The 21,731-nt window shown below is 35.3% G+C and overlaps 1 protein-coding gene and 1 pseudogene across 1 annotated transcript in view; both read right to left on the reverse strand.

The window, feature by feature from the left end:
• ZNF804A (zinc finger protein 804A) overlaps positions 1-21,731 on the reverse strand; it is a 347,298-nt gene that overhangs the window by 168,743 nt on the left and 156,824 nt on the right. The window lies entirely within an intron of this gene.
• The window catches only part of LOC127491729 (MOB-like protein phocein pseudogene), a 113,836-nt pseudogene that overhangs the window by 87,135 nt on the left and 4,970 nt on the right, over positions 1-21,731 (reverse strand).

Genomic DNA, 21,731 nt, shown 5'->3' on the forward strand with positions numbered 1-21,731 from the left:
TATACTTAGCAGACAGTATTTACTGAATGACCCAAGTAGATAATTACTTATTTTATTACTAAATTGCCTTCATGTCATGCTTTTGTAATTCCTGTCTATTAACTCACATTTCTCCCTCAAAACCCTTTTACCAATTTGTAGCATTTCCATTTTTATGCAATAAACTAGAATAAAGTTTAGTAAGCATAAACTGAGTAGAGATAGAAAACATGGCATGTCATCATTAAATATTTTCAGGTTTGGAAGTCTCTGATTTCTCCCATTTGGATATTTTAACATTAAGTGTGTAAATTCAAAATTGTAAAAATATTCTTAAATTGATATTTATAGAGCCTATTAACCATGGGATCATGCATTGTATTCTGGTAATACAATTTAATTTTGAATTTTAAAGTTTCTATGATTTTATATTAACATTATTCATCTTTAATTTTTGTCAAATATTACTGCACTTCCATAAAATTTAAAATAAGATTAGATATGCATGGTAAGGCCTGTCCTTGGAAAGCCCCCAAAGTGGAGAGAATTTACATTGCAATTTATATTGACATCAAGTTAATGCTAAGAAACCAAGGTTCAGTAGAGGCACAGATTATAATCGATATGAGGAAATGAGTTAAAAACAACATTTCTGTTAGAGAAAAACTGAAGCAAATAGATACATTCTGGGCACATTCTGGATTTACAGTGGATCAAATTTGCTGAATCACTGGGTGCATTGAACATTAAGAATCAAGGATAATGAAGAGATGATAGGCATGAACAACTGGGTAGAAAATGATGCTGCTAACAGAACTGGGGAAGACTGAAAATACTTAAATAGTAGTTATTAGAAGAGGGGAAACAGAGGCAGATAGAGAGTTCTGCATGTTAAGGCTGAATGATTATTAATGAATGAGATGAAAATATCTTCTGTCAACCATAGCTCATAGCTCCAAACAAGAAGGCAAAGATATGTACTGGAAATTGCCAGTGCCTCAAAGCGAAAAGTCTTAAATTTAGACTCAATCTTTGACATATTATCAGAGTAACATCACCTCATGAATCTAAAGGTAGAAGCTATAGGATGTAGTTGGTTTATAGCGTGGCTCACCCTGTTATCGGGATCTGCACCTACTGAACACTTTCGTCTTCAAAGTTGGAAACTTCATGCCTTTTCCCACAAGAATCCGAGGGCCCAGTGGGTAGTCAATAAAAGTTTCTAGATCTTTATTGAATATACATCTACCAACCATGTTCAGAAGCAGTTAAATTAAATGTGAAATTAAAAAAAAAAAAAAAACAAAGTAGCTTCTACAGGTTCATGCTATTTTTATCTAAGCACTATAAAACACACAAAATATCTTTCTTATCACATGATAGGTTGTCAGCATCAACTTTGTTCTAGCTTTTTTCATTCCTACCCTATATTTTACTCTTTTCAAATACCTACTAAACATATTCAAAGGCAGCTGTCAGGTACTTTAGTCTGAATACAAAAAATGATATTGAATACAAGAAAAGGAATACATTACCTTAGAATTTTAAGCCATAAAACTTTTTCAGAATTATGGTAATTGAAACACTTGCACAGGTTTAACAATGCAGAATAAGAAACAGAACAGCTTTTATCTCTTTAAGCTTATTATCATAATGATTGAAATGAATGTGCAAAAATACTTGTCTATAATAGTTACACACTGTATCTGAGACTAAATGATTAAAAAGAAAGGTTACTTCTTTCAAAATGATATGTAAATTAGTACTTTGCATTTGTGCAAACAGTGCTACTTTTTTTAAAAGCACACTTTACAACTTATTGGTAAAAATCAATACCTAAACCCTCAACATAGATAGAATGAAAAAAATAGAGATTAGAGTGAAATGTAAATTACACAGCTGAAACGTTTATTATAAACAAGTACAAAGCGGCAACTATTTTGCTTCTCTATAATTTTTATGTTGCTTGCTATCCAGAGGGCAAATAGTTTCTAATTAGGTGGACAGCAAAACAGAATCTATTAATGCTCCACTAACATACTGCTTCTAAAAAATGACCCATTAATCACAGTGCAGAACCAATGATAGACAAAAGGCAGCACTGATTATTACCTATATATTTATCTGTACATCTGAATTTACATTTAGTAATATTGATATCTGCATTCAAAATTTCAGTAGTTTATAGTAAAGGATTATCCTTGCCCCAGGCCAGATCTAGCATTTGTCCTTAGTTTCTGTGATACAATTTCTAAATCCTAAGACATCCTACCTGATAGAAGTACAGTTGTTTGTCAGGAGACATGTCACATAATTTAATAATGTGATTCATGGTAGGAACTTTGGGTCACACTGCATAAGCTCCACTTCCTGAAAGACGAGAGAATGAGGCTGGCTGTATGAATAATCCATCATGTTTCATAGAATAGAGCCCTAATTAATGGTATTGACACCAAGGCTCAGCTGAGCTACTCTGGTAGGCAACATTCTATTCAATTGTCAAACATTTATTGGAAAGTTAGTGTTGATCACAACTTGACTAAGAAAGAACAACTGGAAGATTCATGCACATACTAATTTTCTTTGGACTCTGTAATATACAGATCTTTTCTAGGTTGATTTTATGAAATCAGCTATAACTATTAGCATAACAACTTTCAGTGAGTTCAATGAATATTTTTGGTGAATTATTGAAACTGAGGGTGGTCCTTGGGGCCCAAAAAGTGGCACTGGTGCCAGAAATGCTGGTCTTGGGGACTCCTGAACATCTAATAAGTATCACAAGTGAGAGTGGATTGGTAGATTGTTTTCTAACATTGAAAATATTAAAATTACATTAATATAATCTTTATAATTTTTTAATCTTTTTATTTTACTTTATATCATTTTTTTTTGACAGGCAGAGTGGACAGTGAGAGAGAGAGACAGAGAGAAAGGTCTTCCTTTTGCCGTTGGCTCACCCTCCAATGGCCGCCGCAGCCGGTGCACTGCGGCCAGCGTACCACGCTGATCCGATGGCAGGGGCCAGGTACTTATCCTGGTCTCCCATGGAGTTCAGGGCTCAAGTACTTGGGCCATCCTCCACTGCACTCCCTGGCCACAGCAGAGAGCTGGGCTGGAAGAGGGGCAACCATGACAGAATCCAGCGCCCTGACTGGGACTAGAACCCGGTGTGCCGGCGCCGCAAGCTGGAGGATTAGCTTAGTGAGCCGCAATACCAGCCTACATTCATTTTTAAAGATCCATTTATCTATTTAAAAGTCATAGTTATGGAGAGACAGGGAGAGAGAGACAGAAACATCTTTCTTCTGCAGGTTTACTTCCCAAATGGCTGCAACAAGAAGTTTCAACAGGTTCTCCCTCAGAGGTGACAGGTGCCCAAGCATTTGGTCCATCTTCTGCTGTTTTTCCCAGGCCTATAGCAGAGAACTGGATCAGAAGTGGTGCAGCTATTATATGAACTGGCACCAGTATAGGATGCCACCATTGCAGGCAGGGGCTTTATTCACTATGTCACAATGCTAGCCCCAATCTTTAAAATTTTATGAATAACATTTATTCACTATATTAACCAATAATTAAATCCTTGAAATTCATTCTTGGTTTAACTGCTTTAAGTCTATTTCATAGGTGAAGAAACTGAATAGTTGAGTAATTCCCTCCAGGTATCAAATCAGTCTCTACAATGATAGAGAGAAATTAAATGATCTCCACTTTCTTGTGCATTACAGTGCCATTCAGGATAGCCAAGAAACACAATCAACCAGAATCCATCAGCAGATGATAAATAATAATTCAGCTATAAAAATGATTAAATGTCATTTTCAGAAAAAAAATGAAATGAATTGGATGACATTATATTTAAGTGAAATATACTAGAGCTAGAATGACAAATACATGTTCTCTCTCATATGAGGAAACCAAAAAAAAAAAGTATGAACATCGAATAATGATTACTAAAGGCTTGGAAGCATAGGAATAAGTGGAATAGAAGGAGAACCAGTAACAAAAATATAGGGATAACCATTAACAAAACATATTTAGGTAGCAGAAACAAGTTCTAGTGTCCTACAGCAAAGTGGAGGTGATGTCAATAATAACCTACTTTGTATTTCATGAACATCTAGAAGAAAGTAGCTTGAAGGCTTAAACATAAAGAAATAATAGGGAGGTAGAAATGTTAATAATGTGGTTTGATCCATGTCAAGCTATATACATGTGTTGAAATTACATGGCACTCATGAAAAATATATAAATAGTGCATGTCAATCAAAAACTAAAGCAGGGGCTGGCATTTAACCTAAAAGGTAGAAATTGGCTAATATGCCCATATCTGATGTCAGAGCGCCTGGTTGGGTTTCCAGGTCTGGCTTCTTATTTCAACTTTCTGCTAATGCAGACTCTGGGGAACATTAGTGATGGCCAAAGTTCTCAAATGTTGACCTCAATCTTGGTCCAGTATTTGCTGTTGGGAGCATTTTGGGAGTGAAGAGGTATAACGGGAACTACCTCCTTCTGTATCAAAAAAAAATCAATTTTGAAAAAAGAAATAATGAAATTCCACAATCTAAATTGATGTTATTTAAATTTATAGATAATAAAAATTCTTGAGTTAGTAAAAACTATAATATAGGACTGAGAATATCACTGTTTTATAATTACAAATGAAATTGCATACACTTTATTAACGAATTGCTTTCTCTTGTCCTAATAAACAAATGAACATTTTAATTGACACTGTTTCTGAAAGATAATATCTTTAAAGTTTCTTTGAGGATTTACTTAATCATAGAGTAATAGAAATTTGGAGGAAAAAAATCGTAACTTATGCTTTAAAGAAAAAGCTTGGATTTTGAAAAATACTGAGTTTTGAGAAATGTGTTACAGAGTGATTAAAAATTAGATAATTGTCATTGGATTGAGTTTAATAAGAGTGATCAAGATACACACAAGGATGTTTCTTAACATCTTTACAAACTCCCTCATCTCCCTTAAGTACTGCAATCTTATGTGTAATTGGGAAGTTCTAGAAAAGAGTAGTTTGCATCAGCTCATTTTTGATATTCATATCAGATTTTACATGAGCCTACTTCTGGAAGGAGTTATCTGGAACAATGCAGAACATATAGCAAATATAATAAAGAGTCAATTCAATAGCAAAATAATCCCTGAAGGCATGGAGAGAGAGAAAGGATTAGAAGGCCTTTTTAGTGAGATACTAGCAGAGAAATTCTCGGTTTTGGAGAAGGAGAGACATCCTACTACAGGAAGCTCATAGAACCCCTAGTAAACATGACCAAAGAGATCCTCATCACGACACGTTGTAATCAAACTCACCACAGTGAAACATAAAGAAAAGATCCTAAAATGTGCAAGAGAGAAATGTCAGATTACTCTCAGAGGATCTCAAATTAGAATCACAGCAGACTTCTCATCAGAAACCCTACAGGCTAGGAGGGAATGGTGAGACATAGCCCAGGTACTAAGAGAGAAAAACTGCCAGCCCAGACTATTATATCCTTCAAAGCTCTCAATTTTGAATGAAGGTGAAATAAAGACCTTTCACAGCAAACAGAAATTGAAAGAATTTGTCGCCACTCATCCAGCCCTGCAAAAGATGCTTAAAGATGCGTTACACGCAAAAACACTGAAACGTGGCTACCAATAAGAAAGAAGGTAAAGGAAAAACCTCACAGTAAAAGATGACAGGAAGTTCAAAGCATATATTAAAAAACATCTTTGGGAAAATGGCAGGTCAAAGTTACTACTTTTCAATAGTCACATTAAATGTTAATGGCCTCAACTCTCCAGTTAAAAGACACAGATTGGCTGAATGGGTTAAGGAACAAAACCCATCTATTTGCTGCTTACAAGACACACATTTATCCAACAAAGATACATGAAGACTGAAATTGAAAGGCTGGAAAAAGATATACCATGCCAACAGAAATGAAAAAAAAGTGTAGGCATAGCCAATTTAATGTTGAACAAAATACACTTTAACACAATTACTGTTATGAGAGACAAAGAGGGGCACTATATAATGATTAAGGGATCAATTCAACAGGAAGATATAACAATTATCAATGTATATGCACCTAATTACAGGGCACCGGTTTATTTAAAAGATTTGTTAAGAGAGTTAAAGGGAGACCTAGACTCCAATACAATAGTACTGGGGGACTTCAATACTCCACTCTCAGAAACAGACAGATCAACCGGACAGAAGATCAACAAGGAGACGGTAGATTTAAACGACACTATAGCCCAAATGAATCTATCAGATATCTAAGAACTTTTCATACTACACAGAAAGAATTTACATTCTTCTCAGCAGTACATGGAACCTACTCTAGGACTGACCACATATTAGGCCATAAAGTAAGTCTCTGCAAATTCAAAAGAATTAGAATCATACCATGCAGCTTCTCAGACTATAGTGGAACGAAGTTGGAAATTAGCAACAGGAATCCCTAGAGCATATGCAAACACATGGAGACTGAACAACATGCTCCTGAATGAACCACATTAACCGACTGCAGAAGAAAAACCATATGATTATCTCAATAGATGTAGAGAAAGCATTTGATAAAATACAACACCCTTTCATGATGAAAACTCTAAGCAAACTGGGTTTGGAAGGAACATTCCTCAATACAATCAAAGCAACCTATGAAAAACCCACAGCCAACATCCTATTGAATGGGGAAAAGTTGGAAGCATTTCCACTGAGATCTGGTACCAGACAGGGATGCCCACTCTCACCACTGCTATTCAATATAGTTCTGGAAGTTTTAGCCAGAGCCATCAGGCAAGAAAAAGAATTTAAAGGGATACAAATTGGGAAGAAATAACTCAAACTATCCATCTTTGCAGATGATATGATTCTTTATTTAGGGGATCCAAAGAACTCTACTAAGACACTATTGGAACTCATAGATGAGTTTGGCAAAGTAGCAGGATATAAAATCAATGCACAAAAATCAACAGCCTTTGTATACACAGGCAATGCCATGGCTGAGGAAGAACTTCTATGATCAATCCCTTTCACAATAGCCACAAAAACAATCAAATACCTTGGAATAAACTTCACCAAGGGTGTTAAAGATCTCTACAATGAGAATAACAAAAACTTAAAGAAATAAATAGAAGAGGATTCCAAAAAATGGGAAAATCTTTCATGCTCATGGATTGGAAGAATCAATATCATCAAAATGTCCATTCTCCCAAAAGCAATTTATAAATTTAATGTGATACCAATCAAAATACCAAAAACAGTCTTCTCAGACCTGGAAAAAATGATGCTGAAATTCATATGGAGACACAGGAGACCTCGAATAGCTAAAGCAATCTTGCACAACAAAAACAAAGCTGGAGGCATCACAATACCAGATTTCAGGACATACTACAGGGCTGCTGTAATCAAAAAAGAATGGTACTGGTACAAAAACAGATGGATAGACCAATGGAACAGAATAGAAACACCAGAAATCAATCCAAACTTCTACATCCAACTTATATTTGATCAAGGATCCCAAACCAATCCCTGGATTAACGACAGTCTATTCAATAAATGGTACTGGGAAAATTGGATTTCCACGTGCAGAGGCATGATGCAAGACCCCTACCTTTCACCTTACACAAAAAATCCACTCAACATGGATTAAAGACCTAAATTGATGACCCTGACACCATCAAATTATTAGAGAACATTAGAGAAACCTCGCAAGATATAGGTACCGGCAAAGACTTCTTGGAAAAGACCCCAGAAGCACAGGCAGTTAAAGCCAAAATTAACATTTGGGATTGCATCAAATTCAGAAGTTTCTGTACTGCAAAAGAAACAGTCAGGAAAGTGAAGAGGCAACCGAAGGAATTGGAAAAAATATTTGCAAACTATGCAACAGATAAAGGGTTAATAACCAGAATCTACAAAGAGATCAAAAAAATCCCCAACATCAAAACAAATAACCCACTTAAGAGATGGGTCAAGGACCTCAACAGACATTTTTCAAAAGAGGAAATCCAAATGGCCAACAGACACATGAAAAATGTTCAGGAACACTAGCCATCAGGGAAATGCAAATCAAAACCACAATGAGGTTTCACCTCACCCCAGTTAGAATGGCTCACATTCAGAAATCTACCAACAACAGAAGCTGGCGAGGATGTGGGGGAAAAGGGACACTAATCAACTGTTGGTGGGAATGCAAACTGGTAAAGCCACTATGGAAGTCAGTCTGGAGAATCCTCAGAAACCTGAATATAACTCTACCATACAACCCAGTCATCCCACGCCTTGGAATTTACCCAAAGGAAATTAAATTGGCAAACAAACAATCTGTCTGCACATTAATGTTTAATTTCAGCTCAATTCACAATAGCTGAGACCTGGAATCAACCCAAATGCAAATCAACAGTAGACTGGATAAACAAACTGTGGGACATGTACTCTACAGAATACTATACAGTAGTCAAAAACAATGAAATCTGGTCATTTGCAACAAAATGGAGGAATCTGGAAAACATCTTGTTGAGTTAATATAGCTAGTACCAAAGGGGAAAATATCTTATGCTCTCCCTCATCGGTGACAACTAACTGAGCACCAAAAAGTAAACCTGTTGAAGTAACACAGACACTATGAGAAACAGTGACTTGGTAAGCCCTTGTTCCAACTGTTGATGTACAATTTAATACATTATCACTTTTAGTATTTTTTTTTGTTCTACTTAATACTACTGGTCGAATCTATAATTAACACACAATTTTTCTTAGGTGTTTAAATTTAACGAAAAGTGATCCCTGTTAAATATGAGTGGGAATAAGAGATATGTACAATTTGGGACACGCTCAAGCTGACTTGCCCCAAACGGTGGAACTAGAAATGTGCCAGGGGATTCCAATACAATCCCATCAAGGTGGCATGTACCAATGCCATATCACTAGTCCAAGTGATCCATTTCAGTTCACAATTGGGAAGCAGGATACATAGCAGACTCATGGAATGGCAGATGTCCTAAACAGCACTCTGGCCTCAGAATCAGCCCTTAAGGCATTCAGATCTGGCTGAAGAGCCCATGAGAGTATTTTAGGCATGGAAAGCCAAGACACTCTTGCAAAAAAAAAAAAAAAAAAACCTAAATGAAAGATCTCTGTGAGGGAGATCCCAGTAGAAAGAATGGACCATCAAAGAAGGAGGTGCCTTTTTCTGAAGGGAGGGGAGACCTTCCACTTTGACTATGACCTTGTCTAAATAAGATCGAAGTCGGTGAACTCAAAAGTCTTCCATAGCCTTGGCAGCTCATGACAAGAGCCTAGGGAGATTACTGACGCCATAAACAAGAGTGTGAAATTGTTAAGTCAACAACAGGAGTCACTGTGCACTTACTCCTCATGTAGGATCTCTGTCCTTAATGTGTTGTCCAATGTGAAGTGATGCTATAACTAGTATTGAAACAGTATTTTACACTTTGTGTTTCTGTGTGGGTGCAAACTGATGAAATCTTTACTTAATATACACTAAGTTGATCTTCTGTATATAAAGATAATTGAAAATGAATCTTGATGTGAATGGAATGGGAGAGGGAGTGGGAGATGGAAGGGTTGCTGGTGGGAGGGGAGTTATGGGGGCAGGATCCATTGTAATCCATAAACTGTACTTTGGAAATTTATATTTACTAAATGAAAGTTAAAAAAAGAAAAAGAAAAAAGCAAAATAATTCAACATGTCTCAAAGAAAGACATATAAAGGGGCAATAAGTATATGAAAAGATGTTTAATCACTTATCAGGGAACCACATATCAAAACTATAATGAGATATCACCTCACTCCCCTTTGGTCAGCTATTTTCAAAAAGACAAAAGGTAAAATGTGCTGGTATATGAAGAAAATGAAAGCCTTGTATACTGCTGGAGAGCATATAAATCAGTGCAGCCACTGTGAAGAACAGTAAGAAGCTTTCTCAAAAACACTAAAAATAGAGCTAGTACATAATCCATTAATACATAATCCAGCTAAAACATAATCCAGTAATCAAAATATCGGGTACATACACAAAGGAAATGAAATTAGTCTTTCAAAAGGACATCTGGGTTCTTCTGTTTATTATAGACAAATTCACCATAAATGAGACATGGAAATAATGTAACTGGCCAACAACTAATTAATGGACAAAGAAAAATTTGGTAGATAGAAACAATGGCAAATCATTTAGACTTAAAGGTGTAAGCAATCTTGTCATTATCCACATCAACAATATGGATGAAACCAGAGTTCATTATGTTAGTAGAAGTATGTCAAGCATAAAAAGTCAGTACTTCTTGGCATCCTCATATGTGAAATCTGAAAAAGCTTATCTCATAGAACTTGAAAGTATAAGATGATTTCCAGAAGTTGGAGAGAGTGGGTAGGAGGGAAAGAAGGGGAAAGGTTATTTGATGGAAATTAAGATATAGTTATAGAAATCAGAAATTCTGGTATTCTATTCTAACAACAGGTTACCCATAGATTATATATAATAATGTGCTACTTATTTTTCTAAAAACAAAAGATATTAGAAAGGATTTGAATATTTTAACACAAAGAAATGATAGATATCTGAATAGATGGATATTCTTACCACAACTAAACATTACCCAATGTAAATACATTCTCAAACTTTAGATGGTACCCCATATATATGGACACCAATTATGTGTTAAAAGTTTAAACAATTAATATGTGCAGAAAACATGCGTATTTTGACTTTAAATAAGTATTGAATGAGTGTTAGATTCATTTTCAAAATAATGGAAAAATACTATATTGTCTAATGAATAGAAAACAACAAGTGATATATCTAGAAGAGACTGTTTCCCTTCTTATTCCAACTAATGCAACACCTAAGTAAATTTCTTTAAAAGAAAATCTATGTTTGAATATAGTAATGAACAATGGATAATGTCTACAAAGTTGAAAAATAGAGGAGATAAAAGTATTAGGGCACTGATTATGTGTATGTGTCTGGGTAAGAATATTATTTTACCATTTTTGTCAATGCTCCTACAAAGAATAGGTGAGGGGAAGTTACTTGGCATAGCAGTTAATATGCCACTAGGGATGCTAACATTTGATACCAGGGCACATGAATTTGAGGTCTGGATCTGCTCTCTATTCCAGGTTCTTGCCCAGGCCTATCCTAGGAACAGCTGGTGACAGTTCATGTAGCTGACCCTGATCTAACTCTTAGCTCTTGGCTTCAGCCTGGCTCAGTCCATTGCTGGGTAGGGGAACATTTGTGTTCTGCTAAGGGCCACTTAAATATTTATATCATTCATTGGCAATGCAAACTTGTCAACTTAAACATTAGCCAACTATAAATTTATTGAATTTTGAGTCTTGCTTGTAGTTGCTCTGGCAGAGCCAAACCAATGATTCAAAGGCCTTATGTGGCTGACAAGCCAGGCAATCAGGGAATCCTAACCTGGTGGGAGTGAATCCGCAGGTTCACTCTGTGTGTGTATGTGTATGTGTATGTATATTACAAACAAAATAAATATGTAGCCTAGGCTCTAGTCCCCGCCGCCATGGCTGGAAGCTAGGTGACCCCACGGTTCAACCACAGGTGTAGCTCCACCCACAACCTAATGAGATTCATTGCTCCTACTTCCTTGCCCCCAAACCCCCGCAAAGTTCTAAGAGAACCTGCTGCTGAACAAGTGGCTCTCTATCTTTTCATCTCCTGATCTCTCTCCCTCTCTCTGTCTCTCTCTATATATCTTTCTGTCTTTTGATCTCTCTCATGCATGCTCTCTCTCTTAATCTCTCTCTCTTTTTTTAAAGATTTATTTTATTTATTTGAAAGACAGAGTTACAGAGAGAGGTACAGACAGAGAGAGAGAGATGTCTTCCATCTGCTGGTTCACTCCCAAGATGGCCACAACAGCCAGAGCTGTGCTGATCCAAAGCCAGGAGCCAGGAGCTTCTTCCGGGTCTCCCATGTAGGTGCAGGGGCCCAAGGACTTGGGTCATCCTCTACTGATATTCCAGGCCACAGCAGAGAGCTGGATTGGAAGAGGAGCAGCCAAGACTAAAACTGGTGCCCATATGGGATGCCAGCACTGCAGGGCAGAGCACAGCACTGGCCCCTTGATCTCTCTCTTTCACTCTCCTTCTCCCTCTTTTTCCTTCTTTGCCCCTCCCCCCCAGTCTGTCAGGTTTCCCCTATAAACTCTTTTCCTTAAAAATAAATAAATAAATAATTTTTTTAATAAAAGAAGTGAGATCACTGGAAATCAGTCTTTAAGTCTCATAATTAACAAGAAGTAGGAGTACATATATTCATATTGATTCAGACTGAGCAGACTTCAGAGAAAGGAAAATTGAGATAAAGGCAAGCATTACAAAATGATAAAAGCATTGATTCATGAAAAAGAAATAACAATCTTCAATTTGAATGCATCTAACAATATAGAATTTACTTACACAATATAGAATTAAACTATACTAAGCATTAACAGTAATAAGTACAAATAGATGAATATACTATAAAAGTTGGAGAATTCAAGACAATTCTATCAGAAATAGACAAATCCAGCAAGCATGAAATAATAAGGATATTATTGAATTCAACAGTATCATAAGTCCACTGACTAAAATAAAATTTTATAAACTACTTTTTAAACCATAGCAGAACATACATTCTCTTCTAGCTCACTGGGGTACTACATAAGGTAGACCACAGTATGGTAAATAAAAGATACCCTTAACAAATATATAAGAATGGGAAATGTACAACATTTACTCATAGACTATAATGAAATAAAACTTGAAGCCAAGTTCAGAAAAAATATATGGAAACTATAAAAATACTTACAAATTAAAAACACACCTCAAAATAACTCATGGATTAAAGAAATAAAAATTAAGTAAAATTTTAAGCACAGAGTAAAAATTAAACACATTTTTAAATAAACTTAAAAAAATCATAACATCAAAATTTGTGCATTACAGTAAAAAAATAAAGCTTCTACTTCAGGAAATCACTGAAAGAATAATAAATTAATCTCAAAGTAAGAAGAAGGAAAGAAACCAAAATTAGAACTAAAATAAATGAAATTGAAAATGGGAAATAGGTAGAGAAAAATTAAAATAGAAAAAAATGAAATCTGACTCCCTGAAAGGTCAGTAAAACTGGCCTCCAGCTAGTTAACAAAGGGGAAAAAAGAAAAACAAATTTCTAAAATTAGAAATGAAAGAGGAGAAAGAGAACACAAATTGCCCTAACTGGAAATCAGGAGGACTCATTACTACAAAATCAATAGATACTAAAAGGATATAAAGAAATTCTATGAACAACATATTCCCACAGATTTTGTAACTTAGACAAATTCTTTGAAAGAGACAGTCTGCTAAATCTCATACAAGATGAATATGAGTTGGCCTGTATTTATCAAAGAAATTGAACAATGATTAATAACTTCCACAAAGAGAAAGAATCAAGCCTGTGTGTTTATTGATCAATTTTACCTAACATTTAATAAAGAAATTATATTCATTCTCTGCAATCTTTATAGATAATAGCAATAGAAGGATATTGACTCCCTAGCTCATCTCATATGCCTAAAACTAAACAACGATATTACAAGATAATAAAACTACAGACCAGAACCAGTGCTGTGGTATAACAGATTGAGCTACTGCCTGTGATACCCACCTGTTCCACTTCAGATCCAGCTCCGTGCCTGGGAATGCAGCATAAGATGGTCCAAATACTTAAGCCCTTGCCACCCAGGAGGGAGAGTTTGATGGAGTTCTATTCCTCTGGTTTCAACCTGGCCCAGCCCCAGCCCATTGTGGCCTTCTAGAGAATGTACCAGTGGATGGAAGATTTCTCTTTCTCTCTCTAGTCTCTCTCTGCCTTTGTAACATTGCCTTTCAAATATTTTTTTTTTTTAATTATAAAAAGTTGGGGCCGGCGCCGTGGCTCACTAGGTTAATCCTCCGTCTGAAGCATCGGCATCCCATATGGGCGCCGGGTTCTAGACCCAGTTGCTCCTCTTCCAGTCCAGCTCTCTGCTGTGGCCCGGGAAGGCAGTGGAGGATGGACCAAGTGCTTGGGCCCTGCACCCGCATGGGAGACCAGGAGGAAGCACCTGGCTCCTGGTTTCGGATTGGCGTAGCTCTGGCGGTTGCGGCCATTTGAGGAGTGAACCAACGGAAGGAAGACTTTTCTCTCTTTCTCTCTCTTTCACTGTCTGTAATTCTGTCAAATAAATAAATAAAAATTAAAAAAATCATGAAAAGTCATAGCATAAGTATAGATGCAAAAAACTCAACAAAATTAGGATGAATCAAATCCAATAAAAAAAATGTACATCACAACTTAGTGTAATTTATGGCATGCTTGCAAGGTTGATTCAATACTTGAATATCAGCTGATGGAATTCATCATATCAACAGATTAATGAACAAAGACTGCATGAGTATATCAATAGATTCACTTAAAAACTTTTGATATAATTTAAGATCTATTCATGAGAAAAACATATCAATGACCTAGGAGTGAAGGTCACTTCATCAAGTTGAGGAAATAAACCTACAGCTAGCATAATACTTAATGAGAAATTCAAAGCTTTTCTACTAGCATCAGAACAAGGCAAAGATGTCCCTTTTCATCCCTAAACTTTTATATTGCATTGGAATTCCCAGATAATATAATAAAACAATAATTGTATTTATTTGTAAATTAATAAATGAAATTGTTTTTCTTGAAAGATGATATCATCTATGTGGAAAGTACAAAAGAATTAACAGCAACAATAACAAAACCTCTTAGAAAAATGAACAATTATAGTAGCATTGCAGAAAACAGTTAATTTAGTAAAGTTGATTGGTTTCCTATCAGCTAGCAATAAACAAATGGAGATTGACATTAAAAAGACATAATGGTTTACATTATTACTCCCCAAAATGATATGCTGAAGAAGTAATCTAAGAAAATATGTTGCAGATTTACATTAGGATAAATACAAGATACTGATGAAGGAAATCATAGAACTAAATAAGTGAAGAGATATTCCTTATTAATTTACTGGAATACTCAATAGCTTCAAGATATCATTTTTCTGAATTTTTTCTATATATTCAATACAATCCCAGTAAATATCCTGCAATTCATTTGAGGAGATCAATAAGCTGAAGTTTATAGGTAGAGGCAAAACTCTAGAATAGTCAATAAAACAATGGAGAACAAAATTGTAGGAGAGATATGCCCCACATTGCAACCTTGTCAAATAAGACAGCAGGGTATTGATGAAAGAATATGCAAATACATAAATGGAATGGGATAGTCCAAAAGTGGAATACATATCCTAAGTCACCTAATTTTTAGTAAAGATAGAAAACAGAGTATTTTCAACAAATAATGCTGGTAAAGCCTGGCATTCACATTCCAAAAAATGAGGTTAGATACAGAACTTACACCCTTTTAGGAAAATAACAAATCTGATCATATACATACATGTATGCCACAAAAGTATAAAATTTCCAGAAGAAACACAGAAAAATTGAAATGGTGCTATATTTGATGATATTTTAGGTATAGCACCAGAAGCATAGTCCATGATGAAAAGAATTGATAAACTGGACTGCATCACAAATATTTCTGATCTGGGAGAGACATTGCTAAAACATTTAAAAGACAATTTATAGACCAGGAGAAACTATTTCAAAATGACATCTCTGATAAAGGACAGTTAAACAAACAACAAATATTTATTTGAACTACACGATATGGAAATAATCAACAATCAATAAAATGTGTTGAAAACCTGAAGAGTATTAAGGGAGAAATACAAATGTCATAGGATTATATAAAAAGACATTCCAAGTGATAAGTTGAAATTAAAAATACTGTATAATATTACCACTACACTACCATTAGAATGACTGGAATCCTGAATACTGACAACACCAAGTAGTGACAAGTATGTAGAAAAACAGAAATCCTCATTTGTTGCTGGTGGGAATGCATGATTGTACAATCACTTTGGAAGACATTTTGGTAGCTCTTCACTAAATTACTCACAGTCTTTCCATATGATCAAGTAGTCATGCTACTTGGAATTTATCCAAAAAATTAAAATGTTATATCTGCACAAAACCTGCACACCAATATTAACAGCACATTTATTTTGTTTTTGTTTTTGTTTGTTTGTTTGTTTTTTGACAGGCAGAGTGGACAGTGAGAGAGAGAGACAGAGAGAAAGGTCTTCCTTTTTGCCATTGGTTCACCCTCCAATGGCCGCCGCGGCAGGTGCGCTGCGGCTGGTGCACCGCGCTGACCTGATGGAAGGAGCCAGGTGCTTATCCTGGTCTCCCATGGGGTGCAGTGCCCAAGAACTTGGGCCACCCTCCACTGCACTCCCTGGCCACAGCAGAGAGCTGGCCTGGAAGAAGGCCAACCGGGACAGAATCTGATGCCCCGACCGGGACTAGAACCCAGTGTGCCGGTGCCTCAAGGCAGAGGATTAGCCTAGTGAGCCGCAGCGCCGGCCAACAGCACATTTATTAATATCTGTCCAAACATGGAAGTAATTAAGATGTCCTTCATTATGTGAATGGATAAACTGTAACACATACAGATAACATAAGACTAGTAAATGCTAAAAAGAAATGTAATATCAATGCACAAAAGCCATGGGATAAAATTTAGTGCATATTACTAAGTGACAGAAGCCAATTTGAAAAGGCTAAACACTATATGATCCCCAATACTATAGAGATGGTAAAAAAGATTAGTGATTATTGGGGAGTAAGAGGAAGGGGTAAATGGATACAGTATAGGGGATTTTAAGGGCAATGAAACTACTCAGTATGATACTCTAATGGTGAAAATCTGCCATTATAAATTTACCCAATCCTACAAAACATATAATCCAAGAATAAACCTTAAATTAAAATATGGATTCTAGGTGATAATAATGTGTCTGTATATGTTCATCAATTGTAACAAATGCATTACTCTGGTGTGGGTTGCTGATAGTAAATAAAACCTCCACATATGAGAACAGGGTATGAAGAAATATCTGTGCCTTGTACTCAATGTTGATATGAACCTATAATAACTATAAAATAAAATGCTAAAAAACAATAACTGAGTTAAAGAAAAATGTCTCTTCAGTCATTTATCTAAAGGACATTTTAAACTTTTGCAATTACAAACTTTTTAACAGACCAATAAAACAGTAAATAATTGCTGAAATTTAGCTGATCCTTGATTTTACTAAACTGTTTAGGAATTTGATAAGTAATAATAAACATATTTGTAGTCACATTAATACTAATTACTATTTATTGATTACTTATAATGAGCCAGGGCCAAGGTACCAATTTCTATGACACAGTAACTACTCGAGCATCTAAAGCAGACAGGTAGAGATAAAATAAAATCATGTCTGATCACATGGAGTGATTTATTTTTGTGTTTGCTTTTGAATAGCTCAGTGTGCCATATGGTTTTCTATAGGTTTGGCCAGAGAACATAATGTTTTATGTTGGCATGACACATTTGTAAAGATATCTCGACACTATAGTAATAAGTGCGATATAAATACTTAGAGTTGAAGAAAAATGTGTCAGTAACAAAATGATTTCTACAATCTATATTCAACATTTGATTAAGCACCTCATTTCCATCAGCAGAATAAATATTTTTGCATTTAATGATTTGTAATGCAACATGATTTTTAGATTACTTTGAATGAGTAAATTGGCTAACAAGATATAACACTGAGCAAATTAAATATTTAATTTGAATATAAGAAGCTAAACTGAACTAACAGTGATCTGGAATCATGGATTCTTCTTGAAATAGGTAATATTTAAAGTGAGTTTCATTTTTGCTACATATTCATATATTTTTATGGATGATCATGAGATATTCCTTTTTGGTCTTAAACCCTCTAATTCAATGAAATAATATTTTATTAATAAAAACCAATAATTTATATATTTTAATTGATAAATTAGATATATTTATAGAGTAAAACTTACTCATTTGAAAGTCAGAGTGACAGTGAGACAGAGAGAGACAGAAAGAAAGATCTCCCATCCACTGATTCACTCCTTAAATGGCCACAACAGCTGGGGCTGGCCTAGGCCAAAACCAGGAGCTTCATCTGGGTCTCCTACCTGGTGGCATCTGCCGCTTTCCTAAGCACATAAGCAGGGAGCAACAGTGGAGCTAACATGGAGCAACAGTGACTTGAACCTGTATTCAGATGAAATGGTGGCATCACAGGTGGCAGCTTAAGCCATTGTACTACAATACTAGAACCCCAAAATATGATGTTTTAATATATGCTTTAATATATATATATATGAAATAGATAAATCAAAATGTTTGCAATATGCATTAGCCTAGCTATATTTTTGCAAAAACACTTAAAATCTACTCTTAGAAATTTTCATATATATAATATAATATTATTAATTATAGTCATCATGATGTACAATATATTTTTGGAATTTATTTCTCCTGCCTCACTGAAATTTTGTGTCCTTTTTGACCAACATCTCACTAATTCTCCCATCCTCCAGACTCTTATAATGATGACTATTCTCTTTTTTTTCAAGTAGGACATGTTTAGATTCCATGAGTAAGTGAGATAATGAATCACTCGTATTTGTGTCTAAAATTTTACTTAACATGGTATCGTCCAGGTTTATTCATGTTGCTACAACTGATAGAATTTCCATTCTTTCCAAGGCTGAATAGAATTTTGTTGTGTATAAATTATGGTAGATATTTTCTTATATACTATATATAACATTTTATTTTTATCTGACTTGAAACAAGAGAGAGAGTGAGAGAGAGAGAAAAAGAGAGCGAGAAAGAAACGTGAGCTACTCCACTGATGTTTTCCTCCCCAAATGCCTGCAATGGTCAGGACTGGGTTAGGCTAAAGAGAGGCATAAGATTCCAATTCAATCCCATCAAAGTGGCATGTACCAATGCCATCTCACTAGTCAAAATGATCAGTTTCAGTTCATAATTGATCACACTGATAGGTCTAAGAGTCAAAGGGATCACACAAACAAGACTAGTGTCTGCTAATACTAACTGATAGAATTAAAAAGGAGAGAACAATGCAACATGGGAAGCGGGATACACAGCAGACTCATAGAATGGCAGATGTCCTAAACAGCACTCTGGCCTCAGAATCAGCCCTTAAGGCATTCGGATCTGGCTAAAAAGCCCATGAGAGTATTTTAGGCATGGAAAGCCAAGACACTCTGTCAAAAAATAAATGACCTAAATGAAAGATCTCTGTGAGTGAGATCCCAGTGGAAAGAACAGTCCATCAAAGAAGGAGGTAACTTTCTCTGAAGGGAGGAGAGAACTTCCACTTGGAATATAGCCTTGTCTAAATAAGATCGGATTTGGCAAACTGAAGAGGCTTCCATAGCCTTGGCAGCTCATGACAAGAGCCTTGGGTGATTACTGATGTCATAAATAAGAGTGTCAATTGTTAAATCAACAACGGAAGTCACTGTGCACTTACTCCCCATATAGGCTCTCTGCCTTAATGTGTTGTACTATGTGAATTAATGGTATAAATAGTACTCAAACAGTACTCTATACTTTGTGTTTTGTGTGCGTGCAAACTGTTGAAATCTTTACTTAGTATATACTAAATTGATCCTCTGCATATAAAGATAATTGAAAATGAATCTTGATGAAGAATGGGATGGGAGAGAGAGTGGTTGCAGGTAGGAGGGTGGTTATGGGGGGAAAAAGCCACTATAATCCAAAAGTTGTACTTTGGAAATTTATATTTATTAAATAAAAGTTAAAAAAGTGAATTGTTCTCCACCCAAATCTTGGTGAAGGACTTCACCTCTCTTCAAATAAAGCTGACAAAACATGCTCATGATGCAACTTATTAAGTGAAGATCTATGTATGATCTTATCAAATACAGCATGAATATAAACTTAAGTTTGCAAAAACCAAAGTTCCTCCCATCCAGTAGAGGACTAAGGACTCTGGAGGAAGGGCCTTCCACAGCACTAAAATGTGGCAGCAAGAAAAACCCGAGGATCAGGCAGTGTAGCCTGACTCACATTCAGCACACTCCCCGCACAGTTTGTCACTTAAGGATGGCACCTTGACTTTTAAATTTTGTAAGCCCTTCGGATTTAGTTTTTCTCAAAACTTGGCTATGTATTCAAAAAATGGGGAAGAAAGTCCAGTAAGAAGGACTACTTAAGCAAGAGTAAAGAACTGGAAACGCTATTGTGTCTTCAAGGAGCAATAAATACTTGCACTTTCTTCCACTCTGCTTATCATTACAGTTTATCTCTGACATAAATAAAAAACTGTTTATCCCTCCTCACATCAGGATATACAAAAAACCAGCATAAATTGCATTTGGCCAACAGGATTTGTCTTCATAGAAAGCACTTTTTTTCCTTCTTTCCTTTGTTTCTCAATATTTAGAAAGTTTGCTTAAAAATTACTATCCCCATTAGTTTATAGTAACATTAATATAAATGCATGATTTCAAGGTCAACATTCCTTTCATTGTGTACATAAAACTTCTAAAAGGTAGATGTGAGCTGGGGTACAAAAAGGACTCTAGCTGCTGGAATAGTACTGTTCAAAGCCGAAATGATTGGCAGACTTGGAAAGCCATAAACTATATATACACACTCTCAGTATGCTACTATTTCCCACATTTTTTCTTTGCATACTTGTCTCACAATATGTATAAATAATTCCCTCAAATTTGAAAAGACAATCAAGATGAATACATTTTCATCTTCATTTCAAAATAACTCTTTTAAATGAAAACGTTTCTCACATTAGTTAAATCTGTCCTAGAGGTGAATTTAAGCATTTTCTTCACTACATGTATAATTTTCCCACCCTATCTTAGTGTCTCATTACAATCAGTTTGGCAATAAGACCTCCCTAGTACTCCATGAAAAAACTGCATTCAATGGATTATAAGATTGTTACATCTCAACTTGAATCCTTAAGACACTACAGCAAAGTCTAAAAAAATAACAAGGCCATTCATCAACACCCTTGGAATCCATCAACTATTGTAAATAACCTCATATATATATATATATATATATATATACATATATACATATATAAAATTCAAACTTTGTGGAGAAAGGGTTCAAACTAAACACTACAGTATTTCTTCATCTCTATATAATGCTGCCTAGGGTTAGCTGAAAAGATTAACATTACTAAGAGGAAGAATCAAATGGCTTTAAAGTCTGTTTTCTAAGTCATTAGAAAAATTTCACAAAACAAAGGGCCTATGCCAATGCATCTTTCTTGTAATATAATATAATTACTAATATGAGGTAAATCTGTAAGCAATTAATACAAATATGAGTATAAACAGGTATAAGCCATCACTAAATCACAGTCTGGTAAAAGATTTCCCAACTAAAGTTTGGGAACAGGATTATGGGAAGTGAGAAGGGGTGAACACGTTTCCAGTGGGAATACCTTTAACGTGCCTTATCATTAGCATTAGCTTACATGTAACAGTCCACCATTTAAAAAAGGTAAATCCTTTCCAAGTATGCTGGCATAGAATATACTTTATGTAGCACAGTAAAATTATACAAGAATTGCTAATGCTTCATTTGTACTAATATTTGTATATATGCATAATCACAATTAAATATCAAAAACTATAAACAGAATTTTAAAACACTTATCTCATTTTGGAAAAGTTTACAAC

The sequence above is a fragment of the Oryctolagus cuniculus genome, chromosome 3 (assembly GCF_964237555.1).
Source record: "Oryctolagus cuniculus chromosome 3, mOryCun1.1, whole genome shotgun sequence".
NCBI classification, from domain to species: domain Eukaryota; kingdom Metazoa; phylum Chordata; class Mammalia; order Lagomorpha; family Leporidae; genus Oryctolagus; species Oryctolagus cuniculus.